The sequence below is a fragment of the Myxine glutinosa genome, chromosome 2, assembly GCF_964187855.1.
Source record: "Myxine glutinosa chromosome 2, kmMyxGlut1.1, whole genome shotgun sequence".
Lineage (NCBI taxonomy): Eukaryota > Metazoa > Chordata > Myxini > Myxiniformes > Myxinidae > Myxine > Myxine glutinosa.
This window is the reverse complement of record NC_136262.1, coordinates 234107731-234129431: the sequence shown is the minus strand read 5'-3', so window position 1 is coordinate 234129431 and position 21701 is coordinate 234107731. Positions and strand designations below refer to the sequence as shown.

Here is a 21701-nt window from a genome sequence, read left to right as displayed (position 1 = left end):
CCGCCGTGTTCGCACAAGTTACCCGATTACACTCGAACGTTGGCCGAATCGCACAATGCTAAATCAATGAAGGAAAGGACACAATGGCTGGGATTAAGGCAACGACACAAGGGGTACAGTTCTCAAGACCTCCGGAGGAGGATATAATATTGGTTATGCAGAACGGTTAGATTACACGGCAAGAGGTAAAGCACAGCAAGATGGGCACTTAGACACAGTCTTATCTTAAATCCCGACAGACCACAGACAAACGGGACAAGACTGACTCACACAGGGATTGATGGCAAGGAAGGGCAGGCAGTCGATAGCTCAAGGTGCACCTTGGCTCAGGGGCAGAATCGACCCGGTCCGGTCCCGAGATGCCGGGAGGTATTTCTCAGCGCTAGGAGGTGGCGCCCTTTCTTCTCCGTAGCTGAGGCGCATCTGACGTCACCTCCCTCTTCCTGCGCATGTCCAGCGGGGAGTGACACGCCCTCGGCTCGTTAGCTCCGCCCCAGATGGAATCGGTCCGCCGCCTCCATTGGGTGCGGGGGGGTTACCGGGCTCCGCCCTTGACGAGGAGCTGACAGCGAGCCCCTGCGTGGTAACCCCGTCGGAGCACATGTTCAATGGCGGCTAACCAAGCCGGAGTGAGGACGCGCACTCCCCGCGCCGCCGCCGCGCCGCCGCCGCTGTTGTTGTTGTTGGTGTTGTTGTTCCATGAGGAAGAGATGCGGGGAGGTATTGGGAGGTCCTAAACTTACTAATGGTGCCATACAATCACATTCTGGTGCAACGAAGAGTCAGAATTAATGGAAACGAGTCCTTAACTGACATAGACTAAGAATAACTAGCAAGATGTCCTATAGTTGTCTACGTGAGATGCGGTGAACCTGGGCACGACATTTAATGGGGGAAAAAGGGGAAGGTCGGTTCTACAGAGTGTTGTTTACAGAAAATGGGACTAGGGAATGGGGGATTGGGGATAGTTGGGAAGTATTGGGGAAATAGGGGAATATTTACAAGCGGATATGGATGGAGGCCAAATCCCATATCCGCAACATTGCACCCTTCTCTACCTCGGGGCGTCCCGACCCGATAAATTTTTACCTACGTTAGTGTGGCACTCAGATGTAGTTCCCTCTACTATTAACTCAACCCTGAGTGCGACAGTTTTACAGATGTTCACAAATGAGTAAATATGTCCCCCTGCGACGTTGCACCCTTCTCCTCACAGAAACACACCCACAGGATAACCGAATCGCGGAAAGAATCCTCAAACTAAACATACAGCCGGTAGGGAGCATCATTTATACAAGACTACACTGATATTTACACTACGATCCAGGACCTGTTTTTGGAGGAACACATGCAGATTTTATGCATAGAGAGAGAGCACGCATGCCAGCATCGATACACCAACCAACCCACGAGTGCTCTGTGGCCTTAAGGCCTTTAATAATGTGCAGAGCACCCCATCCAAGCACCAAAAGCACCACCCCATTATGTACAGTCAGCACCATCCGGTGCACCAATAAAGTGTTCAACGTCACCGGTGGTGTCGCAGCCGGCCAATGTTCTGCCGCTGGTCTTGCCTTCCTGAAGTGCACTTGGCCTTCTTTCAAAAATAAAGAAAGGCGCCAACCGCGTCCATTTCTGTATTGTGGCCGTCAGGGGGCCAACTAAGGGTGGTCCACCTGTTTGGCATAGGTGCCACCTTACCGAGGTCCGCAAGCAAGATTCTCTGGCCACTATGGCCGGTCTCCAACAGAGGTGCCCTGCCCCAGAACCTGGGGTCCATCAAGTGGTACTTGGCCGCAGAACAGTGGTCCATAAAGTGGTACATCAACGCAATGCATGCTGGTTCTGGGAATCTCGGGCGCACAATGGCCACCTCACGCACGCTCCCCCTCGGCACCCAATGGCGCACAGGTCATGTGGGAGACAAAAGAAAGACAATTGAGCGAGGGGTTAAGGTCACAAGGGTACACGTCAATAAGGCAATGCAAGGCGAAATGCGTACGGAGGGCGAAGTGAGAAAGCTCGTCCCTACCGTACGTCACCCCCCTGTCACCTACACTACCCTTGCCCTTACCCCATATGTACAAAATCTACCCATTTACAAATTCGTCACTACTGTCACGTCTTCCCCATATTTCCTCTATACCAAATTCGTCTCCACAATCCCTCGACTTCAAAATTTGCCATCACCAATTCATCATCAATCCTCATAAGGAGGGAGAGATGGAATTACGCACAATGTCACACCCACGTCATGATGCGTCTCACAATCCAAACATTTGCATCAATGAAAAATAATAAAACATGGCATGGTGTGGAGTTCCTGTCACCTCAGGTGAGTGGATGCAGATGGTGCGAGGAGATCCTTCTTCCTAACTATCCTCTAAATGACTTTAACACACTTTACACTACCCGGGGTCTCTCCCTGCCAATCCATTGGCCAACTTACACTATGGGTTCTAAAAACCAATTCCCATTGACCAAACTGTGGTGCTTCTCAATTTGGGGTCTCACTCCCCCGATTCATCTCCCGGTGCTCTCGCACAATTTCTGGGCTGCGACGTGTAGCTCTCCCAGCAGGTCTACCCACCTGCACACCTCCACCACTGCAGTTGCCACCCGAGCTTACCTAGCTCCTCACCCTAACCTATCTAACTGGGGAAGGCCCTCTCCTGGCTCTGTCACCCCTTGGTGCCCTCTGGCACTGGGCTACCCGGGTCCGTCCTCCGGATCCTCGGGCCCCATCCACAACAACTACTACCGGCTCCCAGAGCCCACCTGCGGCCTCACCTGGCCGACATCCTCACAGTGGTGGAGCGCCCAACCAACTACACACACTAACAGGCTACACGCCCAGCCATTTCCACAACACTAATGCACCCATCCAAAGACCATTCTTTCACTCGCACCACAGATGCCAATATCCAACCACAATTTACCTATACCCTCTACCTAACACTTACACTACCAGCCCCGGGTACTCGTGAAAGGGGTCCACTCTTCCCCCATCCACACCTTCGCACCATGCACACCACTCCGTACCACTTACTCCAACTCTCTCCACACCACTCATTCTCTGCTCCATATATTCCACACACCTGTACTTGCACACCTGTGCTCTCACACCTGGTGCCACCTGCACCCTTCTCTCCCCAAGCGCATTCGCGCTGATCCACAACACTCACTACTCATACACTGCTCCACACTGCTCCACACACCTGTCCAGTTCTCACACAGCATCATCTCAGCTAACTACTCCCCTCTGAAACTTGCGCTTCCCAGTCGTCCCTTTAAACTATTGCGCTCCCTCGTCATTATCATCCACACTAAACTACCTGCGTCCCCACTACAGGTATCAGTCACTAACTAAACTTAACGTTACCTAATGTCATCTTCTAGGGCCCTATCAATATCCTAACCCACCCGGGCTAGTTTTCACTGCCATAAACCCCATAAACTATTGCTCCTTTGCCCCCCGTTTGTGAGGGATGACAGAGTTGCCATCCCACCACATCGGGCATCTCCCACTACCAATTTTGCACATCAAATTTCAACAAATCAAAAATTTGCCAATCACTACTCATCATCTGCCAATCATTACTGCCAATCCTTTGCCAATCATCAAATTTTGTTTTTTTCTAATTTTGGGTCCAAAACACTAACCTCATCACACAGTCTACTCACTAATGCCTCTCGGTGCGCCAATTCCTGTCCAAAGCCCGGCTTCGTAAAGCCAAGCCATGAATGCGGGTTGTGTTGTGCCAGCGGCTGGACGCGTCCGGCACTCGGTGCAGGGACGGGGGCTTACCCGGGCCGAGATCCCACGCACCACCTCGGCGTGGAGCCATCCAATGTCCCGATCTCGACCTGCCGGCACGTCTCAATAGAAAGTGGTCGCCATGACGACCCTCCCTATCGGGCTGCCCGCTCCGCCTAGTGGAGCCCGGACGCGGCCGTTCCAAGCGAGGCACAGCGTGGATCGCGTACGGCGGTTCTTTCGAAACCGCCGTGGTTCGGATCCCCGCTGGTCCTCGCGGCACGCGAAGCTGCCCGACGCGCACCGAGGGCCCGATTCGGCTATAAGTCGTTCTAACTTCTAACCCGGTTACCGTCGATGCTTCACCTGGATGCTTACATGCATACGCTACCCCTTTCTTGCTCATACATGCAGCCGTTTCCATGCTCCTCGTCGTACCTTTTCTTACACACCTCGGTACACTCATTCCACTCCCAGCCTTGGTCACACACCTGACCACCGAACACTTTGGCACACATTCGTTGGTCGCACACCTCACCAACACACCTCTTCGCGCCCCCTCCTCGGTCACCTCCTCTGTGACAATCACAGGTGTGCCCTCACTCGCACACCCAACCACGTGCCTCACGACCAATTCAAGTGTGCATTCCCACACACGCTCTACCATTCCAGGTGTGCTTCCTTTCTCACCTGTCACAACCAACTCACGCTCCGTGTCACTCTTACTACTCTCACCTCCACTCTTGACAACGCACTCACCCTTACTCCCGACAGCGCACTCTTTCCTCATGCACCTGTCCGTTACACACCTTTCTCGCGCACACTCTTGCGCACACTCTCCCGTCACACCCTCTGTAACACTCACCACAGGCGTGCATTCTTCCTTGCCTTTGACAGCGCACTCTTTCCCCATGCACCTGTCCGTCACACACCTTTCTCGCGCACACTCTTGCGCACACTCTCCCGTCACACCCTCTGTAACACTTACCACACCGCGCTTCCATGTGCTCCCTCGCACACGCGCTACGACCGACTCACTCTCGCCAGCACCCTCACTCCTTGGCACGCACTTTTTCCTCACACACCCCAGAGTCGGACTTTCTCGCACACCTCCTTTTTCGCACACCTCCTTTTTCGCACACCAGACCTGTCGCACACTTCACCAACGGCCTCTCACGAACACCCGGGTCCATCTCGACCCCCAAGCTTCTTAAATCACCTGGCGCATCATACGCACGACCATATTGGTCACCACTTACATCGGGTCCTCTTCCTCTTCACTTCTCCTCCATCACCTGCGAATCCCTCATCCGGTTAATGAGCACATCATCACGATCCGAACACAGACTTTGGACCAATTCTTTTATCTCCTCTTTTATCTCTTTCTTATCCCCTCTCCGTCGCTTCTTAATTTCGCTCACCCCTTCTTTCACTTCTTCTAATTTCTGCTTCACCTCCTTTATTTCCCGGTACGTCTCCTCAAGTTCGTCCTCTAAGGCTACCTTGACCGTTTCCATGTGCGTCCTCACCTCTCGGTCCTTCGTCTCCATTACTTCTGTCACCTCCTCCAACTTCTTCGTCAACCCCTCATGTACCATCTGACATTCCTTTTGTGTTGCTATCAAGTCGTCTTTTAGTTCTTTCTGTGTCGCTTTTAACCCTCCTAGTACCGCAGTGTTCCTTTGTACCTGCTCCACTAACTCAGTCTGTCCCACCGTCAGCTGTTCCACCTCCTGCGTCAGGTCCTCTATGCCCCCTTGTAACTTTACAGTCCCCTTTCTCACCTCCTTCTCCATGTGCTCCTTACAGTGCCTCACCTCCTCGCGCACTCCTCCGACCTCCTCACTCACACCTCTTCTGATCTCTTCTCCCATCACTTGCATCTCCTGCCCAGATGCCACCCTCATCTGCTCCATTTCCTCCCTGTGAGCATCCAATTGAATTTCTACCCCCATTCTGACCCCCTCTATCTGCTGCCCCATTTGTTTAACTTCCCTTTCCGCTTGGTCCCTCATGTCCCTCAATTTGCCTTCCATACTGTTTTCTAACCCCTCTAACCCCTTTTGCATCCCTTCCATTTGATTCTCTTGAGCGGCCATTCTGTTTTCTACCCCCGTTAACCCATTCTTTACCTCTTTTATCCCATTGTCTAACCCCTCACCGGTACCCCTCGCTTCGTCCCTCATTACCCCCATTTGGCCCTCCAATCGCTCACCCTGAGCTACCATCCGGTTCCCCATTACCCCCATTTGGCCCTCCAATCGCTCACTCTGAGCATCCATCCGGTTCCCCATTACCCCCATCATTCTGCTTTCCATTTCTTCGCTATTCTTGTCCATAAGGGCCTTCATTTGTATAAAAAAAAGGTTCAAATCTACCAGCGGCGCTACTACGGTCGCGGGCGCGGTCGCCGTGGCCATGTGCGAGGCGCCATTTTGCGCGCCCGTAACCTCGTGCGCGACGACGCTATTTTGCGAGCCTGCCACCCTCACTGCTTCGCTCTCCTCTTGTCCCTCAATTTGGTCCTGGATCGAACCTGCCTCACTCTCCTCTACCGGAACCCAGCCGTCTTGATCTGCCATAGCGCGACTTTCAAAATTCGGGTTTTTATTTTTGTAAAACACAATCAAATTTCGCCGTTATAATTTCGAGCGCGTGAAGCGCGCTTCGGGTCCAATCTCACTCCTCGACACCAATTGTTACGGACACGACTTAGATGTTGCTTGACCGAGCGGAATGGCCGCCGTGTTCGCACAAGTTACCCGATTACACTCGAACGTTGGCCGAATCGCGCTATGCTAAATCAATGAAGGAAAGGACACAACGGCTGGGATTAAGGCAACGACACAAGGGGTACAGTTCTCAAGACCTCCGGAGGAGGATATAATATTGGTTATGCAGAACAGTTAGATTACACGGCAAGAGGTAAAGCACAGCAAGATGGGCACTTAGACACAGTCTTATCTTAAATCCCGATAGACCACAGACAAACGGGACAAGACTGACTCACACAGGGATTGATGGCAAGGAAGGGCAGGCAGTCGATAGCTCAAGGTGCACCTTGGCTCAGGGGCAGAATCGACCCGGTCCGGTCCCGAGATGCCAGGAGGTATTTCTCAGCGCTAGGAGGTGGCGTCCTTTCTTCTCCGTAGCTGAGGCGCATCTGACGTCACCTCCCTCTTCCTGCGCATGTCCAGCGGGGAGTGACACGCCCTCGGCTCGTTAGCTCCGCCCCAGATGGAATCGGTCCGCCGCCTCCATTGGGTGCGGGGGGGTTACCGGGCTCCGCCCTTGACGAGGAGCTGACAGCGAGCCCCTGCGTGGTAACCCCGTCGGAGCACATGTTCAATGGCGGCTAACCAAGCCGGAGTGAGGACGCGCACTCCCCGCGCCGCCGCCGCGCCGCCGCCGCTGTTGTTGTTGTTGGTGTTGTTGTTCCATGAGGAAGAGATGCGGGGAGGTATTGGGAGGTCCTAAACTTACTAATGGTGCCATACAATCACATTCTGGTGCAACGAAGAGTCAGAATTAATGGAAACGAGTCCTTAACTGACATAGACTAAGAATAACTAGCAAGATGTCCTATAGTTGTCTACGTGAGATGCGGTGAACCTGGGCACGACATTTAATGGGGGAAAAAGGGGAAGGTCGGTTCTACAGAGTGTTGTTTACAGAAAATGGGACTAGGGAATGGGGGATTGGGGATAGTTGGGAAGTATTGGGGAAATAGGGGAATATTTACAAGCGGATATGGATGGAGGCCAAATCCCATATCCGCAACAATATATATATATATATATATATATATACATACATACATACATACATATATATATATATATATACCGTATTTTCCGGTGTATCAACCGCGGTTTTTTACCGACGGGAAAACCCGAAAAAAGGGGGTGCGGTTGATACACAGTAACAGAAAAATTTGTGCATTGAAAAACTGTCATATCAATGGGACATAATCTTTATATTACTTTGGGGTTGCGGGGATACAATGATGAATGATCGTCAATTACGTTACTAAGGTAGGTTCAACGCCGATTACTGCTGCCAGTCAAAATACAAGAAAGTTTGAAGTTTGTAATATTTGATTTTTCTATGCGTGTTTGTGAAAATGTGTACTTTCACTAGTCCTCTTTGAATGACAGGTCACATAGTGAATAGAGTTTGCTAAATAAAGACAGGATTAAGTCACAAAACAAAAGCGTCAACATGGTAAACAGGATGTTTTGTATGGGACATTATGACGTACCAATGTCTAACTTGTATAACCTATTGAAGTCGGCTTTGATGTCGCCGCATGGGCTGGGCGAATGTATAAAACGGAGAGGTCAACGGGGAGTTTCACCATTCGTTCTATCCTGTTCGAGCTATCAAGACCAAGATTCACCATTCGCTTCTATCCTGACCAAGACCAAGCTTCACCATTCGCTTCTATCCTGACCAAGACCACGAGATGGCACAGCGATCATTCACAGCAGCTTTCAAGCTCCGTGCCTGCAGGTTTGCAGAAGAGTTTAGTAATTGGGCGGCCGGCCGACATTTCGGAATCGACGAGTCCGTCATTAGACGCTGGCGGACTAACAAGCAGACGCTGGAGACGATGCCGAAGAAGAAGAAGGCGATGAGGGGTGGATGACGAGGACTTCTTCGGATTTTAGACTAAACCCAACGGCCCTTTTCAGGGCCCCACATTGGCAAGAGACAAAACCCAACGGCCCTTTTCAGGGCCCCACATTGGCAAGAAAGAATAATTATAATGTTTTTTTATTCTCTTTCAACTCATTTCATGTATTTTCACTCTTTCTCTGTCTTCAGTTTCTCTTTCCTTTCATCATATTTCGCTTTCCATTTTATTTATTTATTCTCTTCTCTTTTTTAAATTTTCCTGATTTTTTTTTCCCCCTCGAAAATCTTTTTTTTTTTTCTTTTTTTTTTTTAAGTCGAAAATCGGGGGTGCGGTTGATACACGGGTGCGGTTGATACACCGGAAAATACGGTACATATATATATATATATATATATATATATATATATATATATATACATATATATATATATATATATATATATATCGGGATTTAAATTTAATTCAAAAATTGATCCAGACGTCTATTCTCTATTACACATTCAAACCGATAGAGGTAGTTATTTATCACAGCATCTGTAGAATTTTCACCCTTTTACTCAACTCCGTTTCGCTGTTATTTGGTGGAGCAAAAAGTCAACTGAGCTTTATAGATATTTAGATAAATGCGAGTTGTCTGTGTGTGTGTCCACGTTTTATTCAGAGATGGCTGAACGGATCTTCATCAAACTTTCAGAGGTTCATCACAGTGCCTGGGAGTGTTTTAGGCAAAAAAAAAAAATGTAAAAAATAAGGTCGTTTTTTTGGAGTTAAAATTTAAAAAATCGCTCGATACTGTGGAAGCCTTTTTAAATGAATGACAGTTATATACAAGTACACATTCACGTAAATAAATACAAAACAATTACCAGACATTTGAATACAAATAAATCAAACAATTCCGGAAGTGTACAAATTTGGTAGCATGGCTTCTTCTTCCTGATCACACGGCATCACACTTAATTCAGAAACGTGAGCCACATGAGGATTTCTGCAGTCTCCAATTTCAGGATGATGGATTAACACCCAAGTCTGGTACGTGATGTATTTTTTAAATTCAACATAGAATGTCAAGAAGTAACCTTTTTGTTCTGTGATTTATTTATATATTTTTACCTCTGCCACTAAAGGTAGGTGGAGGTCGTTTCTGATTGTCTGTGAGCAGGATATCTCAAAACATTGTGGATGGATTCTGACGAAACTTGGTGTACAGGTCACGTGTTTGACGAGGACGTACTGGTTAGATTTTGGTGAAGATCCGGAAGTGGATCCATTAATTAGCCCTTCCGCCGCACAGTAGGAGACAGGGTTTTGCAATTGTGTGTGTGTGTGTGTGTGTGTGTGTGTGTGTGTGTCATTGGTTTTTATCTCCACATGCAGGTTTCAGAAGGTGCAATGGAGTCCTCCCATTCTCGAAGTAGCCACCCCTATTTCAGTCATAGTGTGAGAACCTACTTCACTAAAGTGGCTTATATTGTGATTGTATTGTCACGTCGACCCTGTGGTGAAGACAACAGCGCGACGGATGACCAAATGAGCCTTAACTCCATGGCCTATGAGCCGAATCGATGGCCATTCCTCTATGGCGCGCGAGGGAAACGTTGGTCCCGTGGCCTTTCCTGGACGGACGGACACGATGGGGGTTTAACCGAACCCCCAAATAAACAAGCATTCTGAGTATTGCCCTACCAAAGTTCAAAGTGCCATAACTTTGTCAAAAATGATCGAATATGCAAATTTATGCACGGTTGATGCTGGTTTTCAAACTTGATCTGAGGTATGCTGAGACACATGTGTGTCACGCCTCGCCTCGTTGATAAACCCGCAAGGTCGCTCCATGTAGCAGCCTGCACGTATTGCACTGTGTGAATTATATAATTAACAACTCACGGTCTGAGGTACGAGTGATTCAAGAGTTATCCATTTTTAAAATATTTTCGTTCAATTAACGATATCTGCCAAACCACGTGCCCGATTGCAAATTCCAAAAGGACATTTTAGTGGACTGACATGCTGAACAGATCTGTGAAGTTTCCCCTTGATGGATCAAAAATGAGGGAGGGGCTCGGTTTTAAAGGTTCATGCTTAAAAACGTCATAACTCTAAAACCATGTGATGCATGACGTCATGCTCGCTGACTTTTTTGTTCGTCATGGGTATGCGATTCTGCCTGCAAAGTTTGGCCTCGATCTGTTCAGCCGTTGCAGTACAGAGAAAAAGTGGTTTTCGTGTTTTCACGAAAAACAATATGGCGGCCGAACCACGTGACCTGTGACGTCATAATTACCATTAAGATATTCCACAGACCGAGTCCCCCCTACGGTGACAATTTGATCTCAATCAGTCCTATTATTGCAGAGAAAATATTTTTTAAAGGAAATTAAAACTTTAAATGGTACTGAGTTAAGGATCATCAGAATTATCAGAATTCCCAAAGTTCAAAGTGCCATAACTTTGTCAAAAATGATCGAAACGTCGTGAAGTTCGAACTTGATCTGTAACTTATCATGAGGAAACCATGTGCCAAGTTTGAAATCATTAGCATTAAGCGTTTAGAAAGACAGTCTGGAAAACTGTTCTTTGCGTGACGGACTGATGGACTGACAGACTGACGGACGGAGGGACGGCCTGCAAACCTATAGTCCCCTCTGGTGTACACTGGTAGGGGACTAATAAACACACAGAACAAGAAATTGAAAGTCAACAAATAATGATTTAATGAAAATAATGCAAGCAAAAAAAGGAATGTGCGGTAAAACTAAGATTGCTAAATGATTTCTGTAGTCTCCAATTTCAGGATGATGGATTAACACCTAAGTCTGGTACGTGACATATTTTTTTAATTCAACATCGAATGTCAAGAAGTAACCTTTATGTTCTGTGATTTCTTTTTCATTTTTACCTCTGTCACGAAAGGTAGGTATTGACTGACACTATCCTCTGCCCCTAACCTCCACTGAGACTCGTATACAGACACAGGGAGAAATAAAAGTGAAAATAAATGTCGGATGTCGTGCAGCAACTTAGCTCCGTCTCAACGAGAGTTTGGTCTCACCTGGTGTTAGTGCATTTAACTTTTCCATGTCGCATGACCTTACTCAATTAATCTCAGTTTCAACTGAAGTTCCTCAAAGAGTTACTGAAAACAGGTATCTTTACCTGTGCCACCGAAGATGGATGAAGGTAATGTTTTCACCCATGTCTGTCTGTCTGTTTGTTACTTGGCAAAAATTATTTATGTTGAAAAGTATGTTGATCACTCGGTTTTTTTTCTTTGGTTTTTTTTGCATACATAATCGAGGCTCGTGAAAGAGCTAACATCTATCACACAAACAAATCAAACAGACAAAGAACCAAAGTATATAAAAAAGGGGAGCGGTAGACAAGAGGGGAGAGAGGGGGAAGCACATAAACAACATTTGTGAGGGACATCGGGAATGTGTGGGAATGAGAGGGCTTGGGGGGAGGCGGCGTGGGAAGTGGGGGGGGGGGGGAGTGGGTGGGAGAACTATAAACACAAGGACACCAAGGAGTTCCAGGAAATAAGTTGGTATTTCAAAAAAGAGGATTTGGGGTGAAATTAGTGGGGGTAGAAAAGATCAAGGTTTTGGATGGGGGAAGATAAGAGATGTTTGTTTTGTGTGTTTGTCTGTCCGCTCACTTATACTTGCCTACAGGTCACAATTTTAAACCTATCTTCACGAAACTTCACCAAATATGTCAACATAGGGCAAAGGTCAACAACCTTTTCAAATTGCTAAAATCCTCAATTTTCATCCGATTGACTTGAAACTTGAATAGGATTTACATATCAGCTGACTGAATTCAACCACCAACTATTATTGAAGTGAAAAGGATGTGCTGCTGAGTACAATTCTACTTTATTTTCTTTTTGTACACTGCTCCTTTCTTATGCCATCTCCAGGCGCTGCATTATGTCATTGCAGGGCACCGAAGGGGGCTCGGCAATGATGCACGCTGAAAGGGAGTACTGAGTTTTCACTCTGGTTGTTTTCTTGTTTTCTTTATTGTTTTCTTGTTTGGCCGGGCGATATCTCAGCCATCCTTTGAGCGAGGAACCTGAAATTTTGGCACAATAGTGAGCAAGTATTGTCAAAAACGGTATTTTTTGTTTTTTGATTAATCAATTTATTATTAATTGATGAGTTATTTAATTATTAGCGATTAATTAAGTACTTACACATTTCCTTTCTCTTCTGGCCATTATCTCAGGCACCTTTTGAGTTAGGAAGCTGATATTTGACATGCCAATGACCAAGTGATTTGGCTGCAAAGGCTATTTTTGATTTATTGATTAATCAATTAATCGAATAATTATTTAATTATTTGATTGAAGACTAAAAAAATTTTCTTTTTAGTTGCAGATTCAGATTAAATGGTGGTGGCTTATGTGTTCTATGAGCCAATTGATTAATTATTTTTAAAAAATTATGATTATTATTTATTTATTTTCATTATTTATGATTTATTCATTTTCTTTCTCATCTGGGCAATATCTCAGGCACCTTTTGAGCTTGGAAGCTCATATTTGGACATGACAGTGACCAAGTGATGTGGCTATAGAGGATATTTTTGATTTATTGATTAATCATTTAATCAATTAATTATTTATTTTTTATTAATGACTTATTTCATTAGATTTCTAAAAGATACATTTTCGGATGAAGCACGAGTGGTTTAGTTATGCTATTAGCCAATTGATGAAGAAAATATTTTATGATAGTCTTTTATTGATTTTAATTATGCAATTAATCAATCAATTATTGTACACCTCGCCCTCTGAATACAGTCTCTAAGAGCTGCACTGCGGTATTGCCGGTCGCCGAGGGCGCCCCGGCAATGCCGCGCTGGAGAATATTTAATTATCTGGCATTGGGGTAGTGTACTTTGAATGTATCTGTACTTGTATTTTATTCTTACACAAAGAATACACAAACACACAAACAAAGAATACACACATTCGTCTTACGAACACAAAACACTCAAAAACAAACAGACACATAAAACAAAAAATATAAGGAGTGGGAGACGAGAGGTGGGGAGAGAGGGATGCACGAAGGACACAAGAACAACAACAGCAGAGAACAGGGACATCGGTAGATCTGTGAAAGGGGGAGAGCTGGCAGGGGAGGAGGGGATAAACTGGTATAAAACAAATGGACACTACTTGGACTTTCAGAAAAGAAGTCAGAATTTGAAAAATGTGGATGTGGGGTGTATTAACGGGGGTAGAAAAGACCAAGGATTTGGATGGAGGAAGATAAGAGATGGTGGTAAACAGCTGTTTTGAAGACCTGAAGGGCGGAGTCGGATTGAAGAGTGTGTGGGAGTTTATTCCAGAGGGTCGGGAGAAAAGAGGAATGAAAGAGTGAAGGTGAGCAGAGTCTTTATTTTGGCAGTTACACCAGCAGAGTGTTTCTGGCAGATCTTGTGCGTCTTGAAGGAATATTTGGGAGACAGAGAGCAGGGGAGCTAGGCCGGAGAGGAGTCAGTATAAGACAGAAAGACCACCAACCTGCCTGCGGTGAGAGAGTGAAAGGCCCTCAGAATCAGCTTCATTGTGGAAGATTCCACTGATTCTGAAAGCTTTGGTTTCAACAGCATGAAGCAACAGTTAAAAACAGCATGAAGACTAGCTAGGTGTGAGGCAGGAGCACCAGCCCAGAGGGGAGGGCTGTACTCCATCAAGCTGAAGATGAAAGCTTTGTATGTGGTGAGGAGCTCAGAGGTGCTAAGGAAGGACTTCACACAACGGAGGATGCCCAGTCGGCGATACCTTGGAAATGTGGTTTCCCATGAAAGATCATGGTAGATAGTGAGACCAAAAATATTGAGATACAAAGGGTTGTACAGATGGTCTTTACAAAGAGAAACTGTGAGAGTGTGAGATTTGTCAGGATTGAAAGACATGTTCCACTTGTTTGACCAGTTTGTGATTTTATCTGGTCTGCAGAGAGTGAAGAGGCTGCTGCCTGCTTATATGAGGGTTGAGATATGGAGCGGCAGAGAGTGTAGTCATCAGCAAAGAGAAAGAGAGCATTTTCCAGAGAGTTGGAGAGATCATTGCTGAGGACCCGAAAAAGCACAGGGCCCAGAACTGCCCCGAGGAACTTCTGCCTGGACAGGAAGTGGAGATGACAGAATTCCATTCAGGACCACACGTTGACTATGACCGGAGAGGAAGTCCGCAAGCCATGCGTGGAGATTTCTATAGATACCAAAAGAGGAGAGTTTGGTGAGCAGGGTGGGGTGCCGGACTGTATCAAAGGCATGACATATGTCAAAGAAGACAGCTCTGATTTCCTGTCTGGCATTGAGGACCTCCATCCATTGTTGAGACAGCAGAAGCAGCATGTCCAGATTGCAGTGATGTGGTCTGAATCCAAATTGATCCAAATTCATATCAGAAGCGATGATGGAATCCATGACCTTGCTGATAATTGGGAGCAGACTGATTGGTCTGTCGTTGCAAGTTTTTATTTTTGCACCTTTTTGTGTAAAGCAGTAATGTTGGCTGATTTTCAAGCTGATGGCAGATGTCCTTGAGCAAAAGAGAGGGTGAAGAGAACAGAAAGAGGGTGAGATGACCTCCGCTTCCGGTCATGCTGGCGAGGTTACGTTTTTTCAAAGCTGTCCACGCTCTCCACGCTATCGAAGTTAAGTAATTGTTCCCATTTGTATTTTCGTCAAAACTGTATTTATTTTATGGTGTGTGTACCTAGAGTGGGTCCCAAGGAAGATTCTCGGTGTAAATCTTTCGTACCTGCATAGAAAATCGTGTTAATTTGTGTCGTGTCTTTTGAGGCCTTGTCCCGTGTCCTACCTTGAGGCTTTGTTTTTCTCTCAGTGGTCCATCGATTGTGCTCCAATTACTTTCATTCTCTGTTTTTCCCAGTCTTTTCACCCCATACTTCCTTGTTTAAACTCTCAACTCAAAAAAAAACAAAAAACATTTCCTTCTCTGTTCTTATTCGTTGTTCTTATTCGTTCGTTCGTTCTTCGACCATGTGTTCCACCCCCATTTCCCCAGATAGTTTTCACTGTTAAACTTTAAAATGTTTAAACTTTCCCCTGAAGTACTGTATTCTATCGTTTATAATAACACCTTTTTCTTCTTCTTCTTTAAAAGGTTGCTTTTGACTTGCTCACCAAATCTATTCATTCCAAAAAAAAATTCCATCTCTTACAGTACCTCTTTCATACATTCCGTGAACTCACCTGCACTCCACCCCCCTCACCCCCCCCCCCCCCCCCCTCCAGCGTGCTTAAACGTATTTTTGACTCGAAGGTCACAAGAAACTCATTTTGCAATAAATGTTAGTTTCCCATTAATCGTACACTTTCCAAAATCCAATCTCACCCCTCCCTTCCAAATCTTCCCCATCACCCCTGCCCTCCAAAACTTCCCCATCACCCCTCCCCTCCAAATCTTCCCCATCACCCCTCCCCTCCAAATCTTCCCCATCACCCATCCCTTTCAAATCTTCCCCCTTGCCCCTCCCCTCCAAATCCTCCCCATCACCCATCCCTTTCAAATCTCCCCCCTTTCCCCTTCCCTCCTAAACTCCCCCCACACTCCTCCCCTCCTCGGCTCCTCCTCGCTCCTCCCCTCCTAGAATCCCCCCTCACTCCTCCGCTCCAAATCTCCCCCATCTCCCATCCCTGTCAAATCCCTCCGCTTGTCCCTTCCCTCCTAAACTCCCCCCTAACCCCTCCCCTCATAAACTCCCCCCTCACCCCTCCCCTTCAAATCTCCCCACCCTCATTTCTTCTCCATTTCCCCCCTCCCACCCCTCCTCAAAGCGTCCTCCCCGCTTCTTCCCCCATCCAACTCTCACCTCCATCTCCCCCAACCTTCTGCCTCGCTCTTCCCCCTCCTCAAATAACACCTCACTGTGCCTCACCCAATCACCATCAAACCTTTTGTCCGCCCCATCCTTCCCTTTCTCCGAGCTATTCTGAAATCTCTGACACACCTTCAACAGCTCTCCCGACCTCTTCCTCCTCTTCCACATCTTACCCTACCCCTCCCCCCTCCCCCCTGTTCTGTATCCGATGCTCCCCCTTCCTCTTCATAAATGGTATGGACCTCAAACATCCGGGGCCTTGGTTCAAACTTAACTGATCTCTCCATACAGGTTGCTTCTCACAAACCAGACGTGATCTGCTTAACAGAAACTTTCCTCCTTCATGATGTCTCTGATTCCTTAGTATCTCTCCCGGGTTACTCCCTCCTCCGGTATGATAGACCTGAGCCTCGTCCTGGAGGTGGGGTTGCTATCTTTATCAAAAACTCTCTTTCTCACTCGCCCTGCACTGCCCTCTCTCCACCTCACCCCCAGGAATACCTCTGGCTGCGGCTTCCCCTTCGCTCCCACCTCTTGTTCATTTGTGTGTTGTACCGTCCACCAAACAGTGATGACTCCATCTACATCTCAGTGTCTGATAATATGGACCAACTTCTATGTACTCATCCCAACTCTCTCTTCCTCATATGTGGTGATTTCAATTGTCACCATGCCAGTTGGCTGGGTGTGGGTCCCTCTCTCACCAGCCATGGCTCCTCAGCAAAGGACTTCTGCGACTCACTGGGACTGACACAATCTGTCAATTTCCCGACCCGGATCTCAGTCAACGGAGCATCTTCTCTTCTGGACATGGTTATGACTAACTTCCCTGAAAATGTCTGCTGCTCTTCTTCTGCTCCAATCGGCTCATCTGATCATGTGCTTGTTAAAGTGGACATCTCTCTGAACATTCTCAGGGAGCCCCCTCAGCATCGACGAGTCTGGCATTTCATTCAGGCCAACTGGCACGGTCTTCAAGCAGCCATCAATCATCTGGACTGGTCTCCCATCTCTACCGCCTCTGACATCAACTCATCCTGGGAATTCTTCCAAAGTAAATTGCTCTCTCTCTCATGCACATATTTATCCCATCTCGTCTTCAGTTGTCATACCCTTCCTCCCGTCCATGGTACACGGAATCTTGTGGTGAGGCTGTTGCCCAGAAACAACTTGCCTTCATCTCCGAGAAAGCAAATCCAACGGAAGGAAATCTCATTTCCTTTCGCAAAGCCCGAAACAAGTGTGTGTCCACCCTCAGGAGAGCCAGGAAACAATATCTCTCCGTTCTCAAGACCGAACTCTCTTCTCTGTCTCCCTCTTCCAAATCCTGGTGGCGTCTGGTCAAATCTGTTTCTGGTGTTTGTTCCCCCTCAATCCCCTCCCTTACCTCAATCGGCTACACAGCTGACTCCGCACGTGAAAAAGCTGAATGCCTCAACTCTGTGTTTGCCTCTAAATCTTGTGTCCCAAACCCATCCCTCTCTGTACCCACCGTACCCAGTCGTACCCAGCTGCTCCTGGACTCTGTGTCCTTTCCTCCTCACAAGGTGGAAAAGTTTCTGTCAACCCTCGACTCTGATTCTGCAACTGGACCTGACGGCATCAGCCCACGGGTCCTAAAATCCTGTTCTTCCGCTCTTTCGCTCCCTCTCCCTGTTCTCTTCACCCTCTCTTTTGCTCAAGGTCATCTGCCATCTGCTTGGAAATCAGCCAACATCACCGCTTTACACAAAAAAGGTGCAAAAACAGATCCTAGCAACTATAGACCAATCGGCCTTCTCCCAATTTATCAGCAAAGTCATGGAATCCATCATTGCTTCGGATATGAAATCTTTCCTCTTCTCCAATGGCTTGATCTCTGATCATCAATTTGGTTTCAGACCAGGTCACTCTACTTTGGACATGCTGCTTCTGCTGTCTCAACAATGGATGGAGGTCCTCAATGCCAAACAGGAAATTAGAGCTGTCTCCCTTGACATATCACGTGCCTTCGATACGGTCTGGCACCCCGCTCTGCTCACCAAACTCTCCTCCTATGGTATCCATGGAAATCTCCACGCATGGCTGGCGGACTTCCTCTCTAGTCGTAGTCAACGTGTGGCCCTGAATGGGTTTCTCTCATCTCCTCTTCCTGTTCAGGCTGTAGTTCCCCAAGGCAGTGTTCTGGGCCCTGTGCTTTTTCTGGTCTTCATCAATGATCTCTCCGACTCTCTTGAAAATCCTCTCTATCTCCTTGCTGATGACACTCTCTGCCGCTCCATTCCTCATCCCTCAGATCGGCAGTCTGCAGCCTCCTCACTCTCTGCAGACCTGGACAAAATCACAGACTGGGCAAACAAGTGGAACACGCCTTTCAATCCTGACAAATCTCACACTCTTACGATGTCTCTCCGAAAAGACCGACTGGGCAACCCTCCCATCCACTTTCTGAATAATCCTCACCAAGAAGTTCTGTCACTCAAGCTTTTGGGTCTCACTATCTGCCATGATATTTCCTGGGAAAACCACACTTCAAATCTGGCCTCCAAAGCCAGTCGCCGACTGGGCATCCTCCGTCGTGCGAAGTCCTTCCTTGGCACACGTGAGCTCCTCACCACATTCAAGGCTTTCATCCGCAGCTCAATGGCATACTGCTCTACCCTCTGGGCTGGTGCTCTTGCCTCACACATATCTCGTCTTCACGCTGTTCACGCTAACCAAAGCGTTCAGAATCATTGGAATCTCCCGTGATGAAGCTACCTCCAAGGGCCTTTCACTTACTCACCACAGGCAGGTTGGTGGTCTTTCTGTCTTCTACCGACTCCTCTCCGGCCTTGCTCCTCCAGCTCTCTCTGGGCTCTGTCCCCCAAATATTCCTGCAGGTCGCACAAGATGCCTGCAACTCTCTTATGGTTAAACTGCCAAAATCGAGACTCTGCTCACCTTCACTCCTTCATTCCTCTTTTCTCCCGCCTCTGGAACAAACTCACTCACTCTCTTCAATCCCACTCCTCCCTCCAGGTCTTTAAAACAGCTGTTCACCACCACCTCTTATCTTCCCCCATCCAAAACCTTGATCTTGTCTACCCCCGCTAATTTCACCCCAAATCCACTTTTTTGAAATACCAACTTCTTTCCTGGAAGTCTTTGGTGTCCTTGTGTTTATACTTCTCCCCCCCCCCCCCCCCCCCACCCACACCCCCCTTCCCACGCCGCCTCCCCTCAAGCCCTCTCCCTCCCACACATCTCCCGATGTCCCTGCTCTCAAATGTTGTGTTTATGTGCTTCCCCTTCCCTCCCCATCTTGTCTACCGCTCCCCTTTTTATATACTTTGTTTGTTTGTCTGTTTGATTTGTTTGTGTGATAAATGTTAGCTGTTTCACGAGCCTCGATTCTGTATCCCAAAAAAAAAAGAGAAAAAAAATGATAGCGTGGCGGAGCAGAATTTTGGGACCGTGGGCTAATGCCGTCTGGTCTGGTTGCGGAATCAGAGTCGAGGTTTGACAGAAACTTCTCCACCTTCTCGGGAGAGAAGCACACAGCGTCCAGGAGCAGCTGGGTACGACTGGGTAAGATGGGTACAGAGAGCGATGAGTTTGGGACACAAGATTTTGAGGCAAACACTTTTTGAGGTATTCAGCTTTTTCATGTGTGGTGTCAGCTGTGTAGCCGATTGAGGTAAGGGAGGGGATGGAAGGCGAACAAACACCAGAAACAGATTTGGCCAGACACCACCAGGATTTGGAGGAGGGAGACAGGTTTGAGAGTTCAGTCTTGAGAGTGGAGAGATATTGTTTCCTGGTTCTCCTGAGGGGAGACACACACTTGTTCTGAGCTTTGTGAAAGGAAAGTTTGACAAACGTTTAATGCCAGTGAATTCCAGAAATTTTTGAAATGAATTTTACAATCTTTATTTTATTTAAATTGAATTAACACTTGAACAGTGTTGAACACAAATCGCCTTATTATTACTTCCAATAACCTACGGTTTAGCAGTACTTGGACATGTTAAATAGGGTGGTGAATAAGGGCAATGTAGAAGCCTGCTTCAATAGCGCTTAATATCCGGAATTTTTCTTTTTAACAAGCTTTAACTTCAATATTATATTTAAATTTCATATACACTCAATGACGTAACATGTTCTATGAACTCTCGAGATGGTTCTCGATCTCATTTCCCTGCAAAAGACTGACGCTGATATGTTCACAGGTGATGTCTCCCGTAAATGTGGAAGGCAGACAACACAACAACGATTCATCTGTCACAGAAGATTCAAAATGTGCTTCTGCAAAGGAAGATTCAGATGATATTCACATGACAAACGGAAGTGCTTCCTGTTTTGCAACTGGTGAGTGGGTTTCCACTTTGTGTTTCCACACAATGTTTTGTGTTGAGAAAATATATAATTTTCGGAAATGTGTGAAATATTTTGCATTTGATTTTATTTTAACAAAAAAAAAATGGTGTGTTCTTTGTTTCTGTAGAACAATCCAGAAGTAATATGGGACAAATAAGGTCCAGTCGCAGTTTGACAGTGAGGAAGAAGCCTTTTTTGAAGAAACAATCACGAAATCAAGACTCACTTCCTATAAAATACAAGTGCATGTCTGGGCCTCGCAACACCAAGATTGCTATTAAATTAAACAAACACAAAAAGGTTCTCGAAAGGCGAATACATTATAAGTGTAATGTGTGCAGAATGGATTTTGCTTCAACGAGTAACATGAAAATACACATGAGGATCCACAATGGAAAACGCCCCCAAAAGTGCTCTGTCTGTGATAAAGGTTTTTTGACAAAAAGCAATTTGAATAAACATGTGAAGATCCATGCAGGAGAGCGGCCTTACAAATGCTCGATATGTGATAAAGGTTTCTCTCGTAAAGACCATTTGAAAGTACATATGATGATCCATACTGGAGAGCGCCCTCACAAATGCTCGATATGTGATAAAGGTTTCTCTCAAAGAGGCGATTTGAAAATACATATGAGGATCCATACAGGAGAGCGACCTTACGAATGCTCGATATGTGATAAAGGTTTCTCTCAAAAAGGCGATTTGAAATTACACATGATGATCCATACAGGAGAGCGACCTCACAAATGCTCGATATGTGATAAAGGTTTCTCTCAAAAATGCGATTTGAAATTACACATGATGATCCATACAGGAGAGCGACCTCACAAATGCTCAATATGTGATAAAGGTTTTTTTTTTTTTTTTTTTTTTTTTTTTTTTTTTTTTTTTTTTTTTTTTGTATACAAGGTCGAGGCTCGTGAAAGAGCGAACATTAATCACACAGAAAGACAAACCGACACATAAAACATATAACATAGGGAGCGGTAGACAAGATGGGGAGAGAGGGGGAAGGACACAAACACAACATTTGAGAGCAGGGACCGAGAGACATGGAGACATCGAGAGATCTGAGAGAGGGCGAGGGCTTTGGGGGGGGGGG

General features: G+C 46.6%; 1 protein-coding gene across 1 annotated transcript in view; it reads left to right on the top strand.

The window, feature by feature from the left end:
• The window catches only part of LOC137420741 (uncharacterized), a 211194-nt gene extending 189818 nt beyond the window's left edge, over nt 1-21376 (top strand). The window contains exons 6-7 of the mRNA XM_078772371.1: nt 20452-20590; nt 20727-21376. The gene's annotated coding sequence lies outside the window, so the exon portion shown is untranslated. The remainder of the gene's footprint in view (nt 1-20451; nt 20591-20726) is intronic.
• Nucleotides 21377-21701: the final 325 nt, after the last annotated feature.